This window comes from Tenrec ecaudatus, chromosome 13 (assembly GCF_050624435.1).
Source record: "Tenrec ecaudatus isolate mTenEca1 chromosome 13, mTenEca1.hap1, whole genome shotgun sequence".
In the NCBI taxonomy this organism is placed as follows: domain Eukaryota; kingdom Metazoa; phylum Chordata; class Mammalia; order Afrosoricida; family Tenrecidae; genus Tenrec; species Tenrec ecaudatus.
The window spans coordinates 5,528,125-5,542,893 of NC_134542.1; positions in this window are offsets into that span (position 1 = coordinate 5,528,125).

Consider the following 14,769-nt stretch of genomic DNA (forward strand, 5'->3'; position numbering starts at 1 on the left):
GAGAGGGAACCTCTAGCGGAAGTTTCCATGAAGTGACTGGGGGTGGGGCAGCGGTGGGTGGTGGGAGCGGAAGGAGATGTATCTCCTTGCAGACTAAGCATTGAGCTGCTAACCATAACATCAGTAGTTCAAACCCACCAGCCACTCCACAAGAGAAACACGAGGCTGCCTGCCCTCCTAAAGAGTGAAAGTCCTGGAAACCCAAAGGGGCAGGCCGGCTCTGTCCTATGGGGTCACTATGAGGTAGACATTAATGGCTCCTTACGGGCAAGAATGGTGAGACTTTGTCTCACACTCTTTGGACCTATAATCAGGAGAGACCAGTCCCTGGAGAAGGACATCATGCTTGATAGAGTGGAGGGAGGGGCAGCGAAAAGGAGCAAGACTTTCAACCAGTTGGATGAACACTGGCTACAACCACGGGCTCAAAGGTGCCAGGAATTGTGAGGACAGCACAGGCCTGGGCAGGGTTTCAGTCTGTCCTACACAGGGTCGCTCAACGTCAGAACTTACTTGACACCCTCTAGCACCACCATCACCATGACCACCAACGAGTTGGACCCAACTTGTTGGCAGGGAGGGAGTCGCTTTTATTGGAGGGAGGGAACTCTGGTGGCACGGTGGGTTAAGCTAGCCTTAAGGTTGTCAGTTCAAACCCACCAGCGGCTCTGATGGAGAAGCTGTGATGGTATCTTGGGCACCCAAAGGGGCGGGTCTACTCTGTCCTGTAGGGTCGCTGTGAGTCAGAACCGTCTCGGGGGTACCGAGTTTCGGTGATTTCTCTCCTGTGCAGAATTCTCCTTTGTCTCCTGGCTACTCATGGTTGCCTTTGATTTCCTTTAGCTGTGCAACTAATTTCAAGTGCCCGTGTCTCATACAGAGGAACAAATCACTTCAGTGTATCATTTTCATGGCACCATGCGAAGCAGTGGCAACCTCAACAGCTTATTCCATAAAATGTATGTTTGAGTCCCTGGTTATTACGCAGATGGGTACTTGTGTGATGTGCAGTTGGCAGTCTGCAGTGTCGCCGTCGTCCTCAGCTGAGGAGTCCTACTACAACCAACACCAACAGAGAGGCGTGACACTCCCCCATACTGGGGGGACCCACCCCACGAGGCAGTAGTTCCAGAATAACCTATCGTATGGTTCTTCCACACCCAGAGCCAATACTCACAAACCAAACTCATTGCCATTGAGTTGATGGTGATAGATAGCGGCCCTATAGGACAGGGTAGAACTGTCCCTGTGGGTTTCTGGGACTGTCACCCTTTACAGGAGTAGAAAGCCTTATCTTTTCTCCGTGGAGCAGCTGGTGCTTTCGTACTGCTGACCCCGTGACTAGAAGCTTAACTCATAATGAGGGACCACCTTCTAGCTGGCCAGACAGAGCTGAAGTATCATCTGGGATGCTTGCCTCCCGTGGGAACTATGCTTGATCTTATCAATGACAATGCCATTCATTCCATCTAATGTGTGTTCCCCACAGCAGCCTTGGAGTTGAATGAGGAGGCCAGTAGTTTCCTGAAGTATCATGCATCCTCAGATATGAAGAGATCAAGTTGTTCCTTCAGAAGTGGCCCTGATGACTAATAATTTCGCTGCTCATTCAAAGATGGGTCTGTAGGAAGAAAGGCCTGCTGATCCGCTGCCCACCTTGAAAACCCCAGGCAGCAGCTTGAGGCTGCACATATGGGGTCGACACAAGCCAGGGTCAAAGGATATGATGGCAAATCCAAGTGTAAGCCTTCCATCAGATTCGATGGCAAATCGATGGCCTTCCATCAATCCCCACCCCCGCCCCACCACTGTTTCTGAGCTCTCTCGGCTCTTCGCAGTGCTAATGAACACAAACGTTCCTCTTCTCCTGCCCACCCACTCGACCCCGAAGGGAGGGACCTGGTGGTGGTTTTTCAGGAAGGCACACTCCTGGTACTACTGACACTGGCCCCAGACACTGCTGGTGGCACCTGGGCTGTCTCTGCCTCTGGGCACTCAGCAGAGAGCCATCCAGGAGGAAGGAGTCCTTTAATATCTGCTCTCGGGTATGATACAAAATAAACCCCAGAGCCTCACTGCCATCAAGTCAGGCCTGACTCATCGTGCCCCCTGTGGATTTTCGAGACTGGAACTGTTCATGGGAGTAGAAAGCCCCGTCTTTCTCCCTCTGAGCTGCGGGCGGTTTCAAACTCAACACCCCAGGGCTCCCACTGTGGGGTGCGAGGAACTCAGCAAGCCAGCAGCCCCGAGCCCGTCGGATGCTGTCGACTCTCCCTCCTGAGCTGACTTGTCCTCTGCACCCTTGTTCCCTTCTCAGATGGCTCAGGCCTCTGTTAGTGTCCCATGTCCTCCAGCCAGCTCTGACCCATGGTAACCCTGAGCACAGCAGAAGGAAGTGCCGCCCGGTTCCTGCACTGTCCTAGCGTGCGCTCCTCGCTAGCCACGGTGTCCCGCCATCTCATCGTAGCTCCTTCCTCTTCTTCTCTGACCTTTTACTTGACCAGTCATGATGTCCTTCCCAAAGACTGGCCGCTCAGAGGAATGAGAATGAAGCCTCTCCAGCCTTACTTCTGGGGAGCATCGGGCTGAACTTCTCCTGAGTCAGATCTGCAATTCTTCTGGCAGTCCGTGGCACCTACAATATTCCCCACCAACATCATCATTGAACAACTCAGGTCTTCTCTGGTCTTCCGTATTCAATGCCCAGCCTCTGCTGCATAGGAAGTGATTGGAGATTACCAAATGTTACGCAGAGAATTTTCAGGAAATTCTTCCACTCATTAGAAACTGTAAGGCCCACGGGAACTCTGGTGTGGGCCTAAAAGCAGCGTGGCTCATCTGTTTTGGAAGGGAGCCTTGAGGTGCAGGAGATGAGCCAAATGGTCAGAGGGTTGAACCCTCCAGCAGGAGAAAGATCAGTCAGTCTGCTTTCATAAAGATATAGAGCCTCCGAAACCCTATGGAGCAGTTTGACTCTTTCCTGTAGGGTCACTAAGAGTCAGAATCGCTTGAAGGCCGCGGGTGTTTGGGTTTGGGATCTGTTTCAGAGACAGAGTTTGCTCCCTTAGTCAGGACTTTGCTGTAGACGTAGCAACATTGACTGCAACCTTTGAAGTTCACTTCTGCATCTGTTTGGGGAGGTGAACAGGGACTGAGGAGGGACCTGGAGGATACATCTCTGGAGGAGACATTGGGAGACAGACTGGCAGCTGTCCAGAGATCAAACGATGCATCGCACTGGGTCGATCTGCTGCCCAAGACCTCTTTAAAGACCTGGGTCGATCTGCTGACCAACTAGGGCGTGGCTTGGAGGACCGACATGATCCTGACCCACGCCACATTTCAACAGCATGCTACTCCCAGGCAACAAGCTATGGTCTGTGCTACAGTTTGCCTCCTGTGCATGTGACACTTGGGCGCTGAATTAAGCGGATCAAAGAAGAACCGGTTCCTGTGAACGACGGTGCTGGTGAAGGCTATCGTCCGTACTGTGGGCTGTCCAGAGAACAAACAAATCTCTCTTGGGAGAAGTATGGCCAGAGGGCTCCTTAAAAGCAAGGAGGGTGAGACTTCATCTCGTGTACTTTGGACATGTTGTCCGGAGAGACCAGCCCCCAGCGAAGGACATGCTGTTTGGCAAAGTAGAGGGGGCAGTGACAAGGAGGAAGGCCCTCACCAAGGTTCAGTGACACGGTGGGCACACCACAGGCTCACCCACGAGGACAATGGTGCTTCCTGCTGTTGACCAGCAAGCTGCTATGTGATGGAGCCGGCTCCGCAGCACGTAACGGCAACAACAACACAACCCCAGTCCATTCCTCGGTCATCTTCCTTCTGAGAGGTCCCTCGGTTTGCTTGGAGACTGTGTGTGTACCATGACTGTTCAGGGAGAGAGATTCCCCCCTAGCTTTCGAGGGAGGCTGGTGGATCTCAACTGTGACACGAACTCCCTTGTTGGTCAGCCTTCCGCTTAGGAAGAGCTACGTGACATGACTCTAATCAGTACGACTGGAGAGAAAGGGCTCTGGGAGAGGAGTGGGTGGGTGGCCTTTTGGAAAATTGTCCTTGTGCTTTCAAAAGAAACCTAGACACAGCTCTCCTTTCCTGCCTCTAAACTTCAGTGTCTGCAGCCACCTTGACCCCAGGGGGCAAAGGCAACCCACACACTGAGGAGAGCCCAGGGAAGCAAGGAGGGAACCTGACACTCAGATGATGTCGTTAAAGGGATGACGCAGCAGACACTGGGGCAGGCTGATGGCTGAGCTTGTGCTTATAGGAGAGAACAAATCACCCTTGACTTGGAACTTGCCCGATGGCCTCATAACCAACACAGGAGCTGAAAAAACACCAGCTGCCTCTCATCAGAGATGCCTGTCCCCACCCTCTGTGCCAGCAAATGCCTGGCAGGCTGAAGCCTGCCTTGCTGGGACCAGCCCAGGCCAGCGTAAGGTCCGGCCACTCTGCTTCCATCCCACAATCCCCACTGAGACCAAAGGGACTCTGGACAGGAGCGTGCAGCAGGCCTGGCTCAAGACCCTGGACAGCTGAGGTTGTCATGCTACCTCCTGTCCCCACAGCACATTTTTGCCAAAGAAATGATCTGGATATTAATTGCTGTTATTCATGGAGTATTTGTTGTCTTTGTTGAATTAAGCACTCATGATGGTTATTGCATTTAATCTCCTCTGAAAGGTGAATGAGTGTATTTGATCTTCCCAACCTCAGCTTCAGACCTTGAAGAGGATGGATGGATAGATAGATAGATAGATAGATAGATAGATAGATAGACAGACAGACAGACTGATAGATTGATACATACATGAATTATTGGTAGGAAATGTATGGATGGATAGAAAGAAACAAGGTAGATGATAGATTGATACATGTATGGATGAGAAATAGAACAGAGAGATAGATGAGACAGATAAATAGATAGTGGTAGATAGATAGATACGTGGCAGACAGGTAAGTAGACAGAGAGGCAGGTAGACAGACAGGTAATGTTGTTAGCTTGAGTTGACCCCTCAAGATGACCCCCATACACAAACACAAGATTGAGCTATTATAATCCATAGAGTTTTCATTGAATAAATTTGTTTAGAAAACTATTGGCAAGCCTTTCTTCCTAGCCTGTCTTATTCTAGAAGAGCTGAAGAAGCCTTTAAGCATCATAGCCGTACATAACCTTCTACAGGTGATGACTCCCCATGAGGTGTGTTGACTGGGAATTGAACCTGCATCTCCCACATAAACTCAAACTCACTGCCATCGAGCCAATCCAATCCATAGCGATTCTATAGGACAGAATAGAACTGTCCCCGTGAGTTTCTGAGCCTGTCACTCTTCATGGGAGTACAGTTTGCAAGTTTGGTCTTTCTCCCCCGGAGTAGCCGGTGGTTTCAAACTGCTGATCTTGCAGTGAACAGCCCAACACAGCACCACTATGCTGCCATAGTGACCATATGACCCTCCTAGGTGCAATTCTACTCCTGGGGGCATCTACCCAAGAGACATGGGAGCATATGTTTGCACAAAGACTTGGACAGTAATATTTATAACAGAATTATTCACAAATGCTCACCAGCTGATGGCTGCATAGACTAATCATGTTACATTCATGCATGTTATATCCTCAGCCATACAAGAACCAAAGCACTAATTCACACTATGACATGGAGCCAGACACAAAAATCCATCATAGGAAAAGTCCAGAAAAGGGAAATTGTATAGACAGAAAGTCGTTCCAAGGGGTTGGCCGTTGGGGAAATGGGTAGTGACTGCTAATTGTGATGGAAATACTAGACACTGATGGTGGAAATAGCTGTGACTCTCCTAAACCAAACCCAAGTCCACTGCCACTGAGTTCTTTCTCACTCACGGTGACCCTACGTGGGATTTTGGAGAGACTGTCGATCTCAATAGGAGGAGACCATGATCTCTTCTTCGCGTGGAGCGGTTGGTAGCTTTGAACCAGTTAAGAGTCCGGTTTTTAACTCATAAGGACTCCTGGAAATTATACCAACATCCACCAAGTTGTACACTTTAAGCTGGCAGTGTGTATGTTTGTGAATAGCGCAACAAGAAAAAATTGCCCCCCAAACCTGAAAACAGCCAACCACTGTGATATCTGACAGGTAGCTGCAGTCCTCCTCCCTCCTCAAGGGCCCTTATGAATACACTTACTTCCATTCAGCTTGAGGAAAGGATGCGTCAGCATTTGCTTTTTTTTGTCCCCAGCGAGAGTTCTGTTCTATTGCTGCTACATTCCGGCAGCCAAGGAAAAGAATGTCCCAAGCATAGTTAATTGAGTTATTAGTGAAAGCTCTCTTTGAACTTGTGCTGTGCACTTGACTGACTCTGGTTGGGCTCCGGGGAATGAGGTCACATGGCAGGGTTCAGATTAACTCTTACCTGTCTGGTTACCCCTGTAAGTGAGGAGCACCACCACTCAAGTTCAACATCAATGACACGTTTACTTGGAACTGACAAGTCTATAGACCCCTGCTGCTACAATGTCAGTGTGCACTGGGGTCTACCTGGGGAGCGTGCTATCATGCCATGTCTCATTGCTCTGGAATAGGGCCGTGCCAGGTGTTCCACTATGAACCCAGAGTCAGTGGTGTGACCCCAGGAGCCACGGCGCAGGAGAAAGAGGTAGCAGTCGGCTTCCTTTCAAAGGACTGCCTTAGAAAGAAACCCCACGGAGGGTGAATTCTGCCCTAAAGGGTTGTTATGAGTCAGAATGAATGCATGCTTCCTGGGCTTCCTGGTGGCGCCAACAGTTAAGCTGACTACTAACCTAAAGGTTGGCAGTTCAAACTTACCCAGAGAGACGTCTTGGCTAATTATCCTGACAGTCTGATCCCGAGAGGCCTCAGCCTTGGAAACCCATAGAGGCCGTTCTACTCTGTGGATAGGAGTCAACATCGACTCAAGAGCAACGGATTGGCTTGCACTTGCTTGGAGTGGGGCCCAGACTTCTGCATGGCTCTCCAGCTATCTGGTGATGCTGCTGCTACTGGTCTATGGACAACAAGGCCATCAGGTCCCCCCTGCAGGAGTCTGACTATAATGCTATTTCAGGGTTTGCACAGGCTCATGCACTTATAGCTGCAGGTGGTTAACAACCTGCGGTCCATGCCAGGAGAGGACCCAGACACAGCACAGACCTACCTCCGCGAGAGGACCCTGCAAAGACTCCTGCCAGCACATCACCTGGAGGGGCTGGCTGAGATCAGCCCCTTTGTTCTTAGTGTCCCTGGAGTGGTTACAGGCTACTCACTACAAGGTCAGCAGTTTGAAATCACCAACTGCTTCTCTGGAGAAAGGTGAGGCTTTCCTTTAAAATCCTATAAAGAGTTACAGTCTTGGAAACCCACAGGGTCAGTTCTACACTGTCCTACAGGGCTGCTGTGAGTCGGAATCAACTTGATGGCCTTGAGTTTTGAGACAGTTTTTCTGGAAGTCTTTGAGACTTAGTGTATAGTCTGGCACTCAGAGGATCCAATTCCAGGACACCTCTCAGGCTCAGTAGCTATGATGTTCTGGGATCCAAGAGGGTCCTTCTGATCATGGGACTTAAGAGAGGTTGAAGGTAGGTGTCCTCCCCCAATGGCACCTTGAAAGAAAGACCTACTCCCCCTGAGTCTACTCCCTTCCCTGTCTAACTCTAAATCCACTGAGGAGCTGGTCGAGAACCTGAGACACTATGAATCAGAGTCAACTCCACAGCAACTGGTTTGCGTTGCTTGTTGGTTTGTTTGTTAAAAGACATTCCCTGGCAGCAGGTCGTGTATTGGGTTAAGAGAGGCTCACTGCTCAGCCCATTCTCCCACAGCGTGAACCCTACCCCTTGCTTTATGTACATCTTCACTGAGGCTAAGACTCTTTGTGCTCTCTGAAAACTTCCCTGGCCCCAGGCCCTCGTTGCATTGGGCCAACTGGCTGCACTAGGCTTTGCAGCGTTAAAAAGCAAGGATGCTACTTTGAGTACTAAGGTGCGCCTGACCCAAGCCATGGTATTTTCCATTGCCTCATATGCAGGTGAAAGTTGGTCATTGACTAAGAAAGACTGAAGAAGTAATCAAAGAATGGGAATGATGGTGCTGGAGAAAAATAGAGAAAGCACAGAGAACAAACAAAGTACAGCCCAGAATGCTCTGTGGAGGCAAGACTGGCAAGACGTCATCTCGTGTACTTTGGACATGTGGTCAGGAGAGACCAGTTCCTGGAGGAGGACATCATGTAGAGGGGCACTGAAAAAGATTTGACAAGATAGATGGGCCCAAACAGTAGTGAGGATGGCACAGGACCGGGCATGCCTATGTACCTATGTACCACAGGGTCGCTCTGAATCAGACTGACTTGACAGCACCTAACACCACAACCCCAATTGTCTCTGGACCAGTGGGTCTCAACCTTCCTAATGCTGCGACCCTTTAATACAATTCCTCATGTTGTGGTGACCCCCCCCCACTCCAACCATAAAATTATTTTCATTGCTATTTCATCACTGTCATGTTGCTACTATTATGAATTGGGCGACCCCTGTGAAAGGGTCTGTGTTAGTCTGGGTAAATTAGAGAAACATATCCACAGAACATCATCTGCAGAAGAGAGAGTTTTATTTAAAGGGTAAGTGTGCATTAAGAAAGCATCCCACCCCAGTGCTGACCAAGCCTTTAGGTTCAACGTTACCCCATATGTCTGACACCAATCCAAAAGTCCTCCTCCATCTCACAAAACAGACACAATGATGCCAACTGCAGGAGGAAAGCCAACTCAGTGAGCGTGTAAGCATCTCAGTGCTGGCAGGGGTCTCCACACGGCTGCTCCACCAACCAGGGCTGCCTTAGGGTAGGTCCATGCTGCTTCTCCTCAGGGATGTCTTACAGGAAGTGAGCCTTGCCAGCTGAAGCAGGGAGCTTCACGCGGCTGTACCCTGGTCTGACCATCAGAGAGCAAGAGACCCCGAGAACTAGAAAGGTGAGGCGCACAACGCCATTTCTTTCTCCTCCCTTCAATTACTCCCGCGTGTCTTTTCTGGCCAGGATGCCACAATGAACCTTAACTATCTCAAGATTGTTCGACCCCCAAGGGGGTCATGACCCACAGGTTGAGAACTGCTGCTCTAGGCTGCGATGGGGCTGTGGCCCTGCGTGTCCCCAGTGCAGCAGGAGTGAGTGAAGCGGGGCACAGTGGGCGCTCCCTCTGGTCTGTAGGACTGGCTGCCGCATGAAACAGGTCTTGGGGTCGCCTGACCCAGAACGTCCACTCCATGAGCACCCAATGGTGACAAGGGCTGAACAAGCATCTTCGTCGTCTGAGGTTTCTGAGTTGGTTGTCGTAGCAAAATTATCTCTCTGAAACATGTACCCACCACCTGAAGGCCCACACCCCATGGCAAGTGACAGGCGATTGGGCAAATTTGCAATGAAACCACCTGTTGCGGCTGTTTGCTGTTCAGAGCCCCAGACGTGGCTTTGATGCACAGTGATCCGACACACAACACAACAAAATGCTACGGCACCTTCACCTTGGTCCTGCTGGGACTCAGGCAGCAGCCACTGTGTCAGCCCATGCCATGGTGGGTCTTCCTCTTTGGGGGGTGGGGGAGTTTGATGGTCTGCTTCAACAAGCATGGCGTTCTTCTCTAGGAACTGGTCCCTCCTGGTGACTTGTCCAAAGTGCACGCGACAGAGTCTTCCCATCCTTGTTTTGAAGGAATAGTCTGGCCTTATTTTACCAGCACAGATTTGCAGGTGCTTCTGGCAGTCGCTATGAAACGTCTTTCGAAGCCGAGGCGTTGGCCTTGGACATCTTGTTTACGAGCCTGTTGCCTTTATAACAGAGTGCACCTGCCCACTGGTCTTTTGCCACTCCACTCATCCTTTTGGGTCTTTGCCATCTTGACTTCCAGGGCAATGCTCCCAAAGGTCAGCACCTGGGAACATCAAGCTTAATGAACTCATGTGTTTCCCTGGTAAGTGTATATCATTACACTCCAGCCACAAGCCAAGCCTCAGATAAAAAGAGGGGGCTGGGTGTAGGTGGGCAATAAAAGCTTCCCTTAGGAAGGGCTTTATCTTCCTGAGCTTTTATAACAAATTACCCAAATGAGGTGGCTTATGACAGCACACACATGCTCTTCTGCCCAGTTTTTGGGGCCAGACCAAGGTGCTGGCCCAGTTGAATCCTGAGAATTGGGCCTCGGCTCCAGCAAGCCTTGGCACCCCTTGTTTAGGGGCACCGCCCTACAACCTTGACCTCTGTCTTCAGTTGGCCTTGTCCTTTGGGTTTGTGTGTCATCCTCTCCCCTGTGGTGCGACAGTTAAGTGCTCAGTACTCACCGAAAAGTCAGCATTGCCAATTCACCTCGTGGCTCTGCAGGGGAAAGACCAGATGGTCAGATTCGGGAAGGAATAAGGCCAAGTGCTAAGGACTAAGGACTAAGGCTCTTGACTGTTGAGTCAATTCCAGCTCATAGCAGCACTCTAGGATGGAGTTCTAGAGGAGAACTGCCCAATAAGGCTCACAAGATGATGAAAGAAGACTGCCAGATCTTTCTTGCGCAGAAAGAGGTTGTTTGAACCGCTGACCTTTCCGTTAGGAGCCAGCCTCCTCACCTCTGGGCCACCAGGCCTTCCTGAAAGATGACAGCTTCGAAGGCTCTATTGGGCCATCTACTCTATCACATGGAGTCCCTATGAATTGAAAATGAACTCGGCAGCCCCCATCGTATCTCTTCTCTTATGAGAACACTTGTCATCAGGTGAAGACCTTCCTGAATCATCGCAGGAACCTCACCTTAATTACATCTGCAAAGGCACTTCTTTCAATGAAGGTCACATTGGCAGGTTCTAGTTGAACGTACATTTGAGTGTGGGGGTTGGGGATTGGGGTTGGGGTGGGGATCACAGTTCAACCCACTATGGGAGGTGATGAGAAAAGGCACTCCATCTCCACCCACCCAAAGAATTCTTGGTCACCGCCATGGGATCCACAAGACTTTGCACCACCAACCTGTGATTGTCCTGCATTCTGCATCATTGCATGTGGCTGTGTGTCTGAAGAGGGAGTTATGGTCTAGTATCAGATTTGTGGACTTGAGATGGACTGGGTCGGAATGTTTTCATGATGTATAAGGCTTCTTGATATAAAACTTTTTCTTACACCGAATTCTTGGCACAGAGCTCTGTGGACTGGGAGCATGCATCTCTTCGGTGCCCAGCTATGGAAGCTGGTCCATCTACAAGAGCTCTCCTATAGTATAAACAGGTGTCCTCTTTGCCCAAAGAATAGCACACAGTCGTGGGAGGTAGCCCTTCTTCTCATTACTCTCTCTCTCTGTGGGGGCTGAGAACTCTGTCAGCCTGGTGATTCACACTTACAAGGAAGGTCTCTGGTGCTGCAGATGCAACTTCATCTTTCTCCCTCGGAGTAGATGGTGGGTTTGAACCACTCATCTGGGGGTTGGCAGTCCAACACTTACCCGACCATGCCATCCTTTCGGTGTGTTTACAGGGCTGAATTCAGGGTACCAGTATTTGGAGAGAAGTCATACCACCTCTTCCCCAAGCTGAGGAAAGCCAGGCAGGCTGCCCCGATCAGCTAAGCGCAGTCAAGTGACTCACCTGACAGGTGCCAAGTAACTGGGTGCAGGAGGCTGATGGAATCAGACACAGGGTGACCCTGGGATGTCAGGAAGAGCCTCACTGAAATGGAAACAGAATGCAGTGCACCGTTCTGAGCTTTGCCACGTGAACTCCAGGTAAATGACTACCTTACGAAACCGGGACCCTGTGCGGCAACAGGATCACGGGAGATGCAGGAGAGAAGAGCCAGATGCCAATGTGTGACGGTCATGCTCGGCCCCTATCAGCTACTCTGCCTAATCAATCAACACCTTTGTGCCCACGTTTCAGGTCATGGGCGGCTCCCCCGGAAGAACCTGGGTGCCCCTGCCCTAGCAGAATGCCAGGAATGTGCCTGTTCGATCCTAAAAAAGAGGGGTGTCCCTCACAGGGGAAGCTTCCAGCCGGCAGCTTTTGTGAGGTGCCCAGTGAGTCGGTTGTGATTCGTGGCGATCCCACATGACTGGGGAGAACTGTCCCATGTTGAGTTCTCGGCTGTTATCTTGGGAGGGCGAGTTGCTAGGTCTTACTGTCTCAGAGCTGCTGCATGGATTTTGAACTATCCACCAATCCTTCAACCTTAACTTTTACTGAGCTTCTCCACCAGGACACCAGTGGAAGTTAGTGCCCAAGCCCACACCCACTTGCACCAAGTCAATTCCAAGTCATACTGACCCGATAGCAGGTTTCTAAAACTGTCAGTCTTGGTGGGAGCAGGCAGTTTGCTCTCTCCTGTAGAGAAGCGGTGGGCTTAAAATGCTTACCATTCAGTTAGCAGTCCAACGCTTAACTCACATCGCCGCCACCCAACCTCCATAGAAAGTTCGTTAGGGTAACTTTAATGGACATGGAAGTGCCTTCAACCAACTCAGTGGTCTGTGAGTGGATCACAGGGTCCCAAGTGTCTGTGGCGCAGACCAGCCAGAGCGGCCCCCTTAACAAAGACAAAGGATCTTGGTGTGTGGGCAGGTGGGCTCTGTGAGGCTTGGGCTTGGCACTAGTGTGGCCCTGGAGGAGCAGCCATGCTGCCAGCAAACTCTACAGCCTTCAGATGGCAATGACATGAAGAATCGATGCCAAGAGCTCTTTGAATCTGCTGATGCCAGACCTTCCCTAGACTCCGGAGCCTGGGAGACCTCCAGGGCATCCAGTGTCATAATAATAATAACAGGCCCCCTTTGCTGGGTCCTTTTCATGTTCAGAGACTGGCAGTTTTATTTCTTGCAAATTTCTCAACAGCCCGGGAAGCCGTGGATTAGGGAGGGCAATCCGGCTGACACATTCAAAGTGAGACTGAGTGGGAGTATCTTGGGGTAGCTCGGAGTCTGGAAGAAATAACCACAGAAGCCAGAATCTCTCCAGGGACTTGGTGCCTAGAGAACAGGGGATCCCCTCCCCCCTCAACAGCTCCCCCCCCTTCCTCTGGTTCCTCTGTACACAGGTTGCTTCCTTTTGTATAAAGGAAAGGCCTAATGCCATAAAGCAAGCAATGCCATCTTCCATCATGGTCACTTCCCTAATTTTCTCTGCTCTTGGAAGTACAGTCAGAGTACGCCTTAGGAGGGAGGGTGGGGAAGCTTTGCTTGTCTACTGGGAACCTTATCAGGAGAGAAAGGGGAGGGCAGCATGCTGGGCCAGCAATAAATAAATAAATAAATAAATAAGGTAGATAGATAGACAGACAGACAGATAAAAGAAGGCCCTCCAGGAGATGGACTGACATAGTGGCTACAACCACGGACTGACACAAACCACAGACTGACACAGAGGCAGGATGTGGGGATGGCGCTGGTGCTTCGTTGTGTTGTGTGGAGTTGTTGCTACGAATCGGAATCAACTCAAAGACCCCTACCAACCACAGCGACCCTTTCCTAGGGCTGACCCAACAAAAGGGCCCCATGGAGAGGGGGGTGGGTTTCAAGAACAGGACTTACTAAGGCATCGTTTTGGAGACTGGAAGTACAAACCTGGGGGCCACCAGGACCACTGCCCTCTCACTCTGATGCCAGAGACGCCACCTCTCCCTGTCTTACTCCTGTGCAGCCACTCGGGTGCAAACACCCCGTCCGTCATCCTTGCGCTACCCTGTCCCTCAGGAGCCCGGCACTCCAAAGAGAAGGACCCTCCTGGTCCCACAGATGCGTACACAGGACAAAACTGTCAGGAGTGGTGGCATACCTATGAATGGCAGGTTAACAAGGAGACCTCAGATAGATGTGCCGGTCACACTTAGGACACTGACATGGCTCACAGCCCGTCCATGCACCTGCATCCCATGCAAGATTATTCCTCCCGACCCATGAATCCAGCGGCACGGTCAAGCTCAGACCATCAGTGGTGTCCTTCTCTGGCCCCAGTTTAAGATTGACCTGTGTAGGCACTTGAGCCTGTTTCCTCCTCAAGATTATCTTCTTGAGAAACTTCAAACCCAAACGCAGAGAGTTGGACGACAGAACGTGTCTTTCCTCTGACTGGTGATGAATTGTCCATCATGAAGCCTCCGGGATTCACAGCCCAGGAGGGGCCAGTGGGACAGTCTTAAAAGGTAGGCTGTCTTGGTGTGATTGACAGCATGCGCTGTTTGCCTGAAGGGAAAGGGGGCGTCCCTCGACCGAGACATCAAACCTTGATGACTGCTTATTCAGGGATCACGCTCATGCTGTAATGGATATCTGTAGGAGGGGAGTGGTCATGAATGGATGGATGCTTTATATGTTACGTTGAAGTCGGTGTTCTCTTGAAAAATCTTCCAGCTCTAAATTCCTATTCTCTGCTCCCTTCCGGAGACCCGTCACACTGGAGTCCCCAACGTGCCAAATTAGTCAGCATGCAGCCTTTAATTCTAAGTGACTTCGGGGCAATTCTGCTTACCTCCGAATTTTGAAACAAAACGGGTTCACCCTCTGATGAGGTGAGCCAAGCGACTTCCGTCTTCATGTGAAGCGTGTGGCTCTTTGAATCCATCAGTTATCAATGCTATGTCCTGATTCCAGAATAGAACGTAATCAATACTCGCTTATTAGGCACCTGTCTTCCTGCAGCGTGCTGAGCCTAGCAAGTAAAATATTTACAGCCAGACAGGCCTGTTCTCACTAACCTCAAACGTGATTTTATTGCATTCAAGTGCTGATGTCTC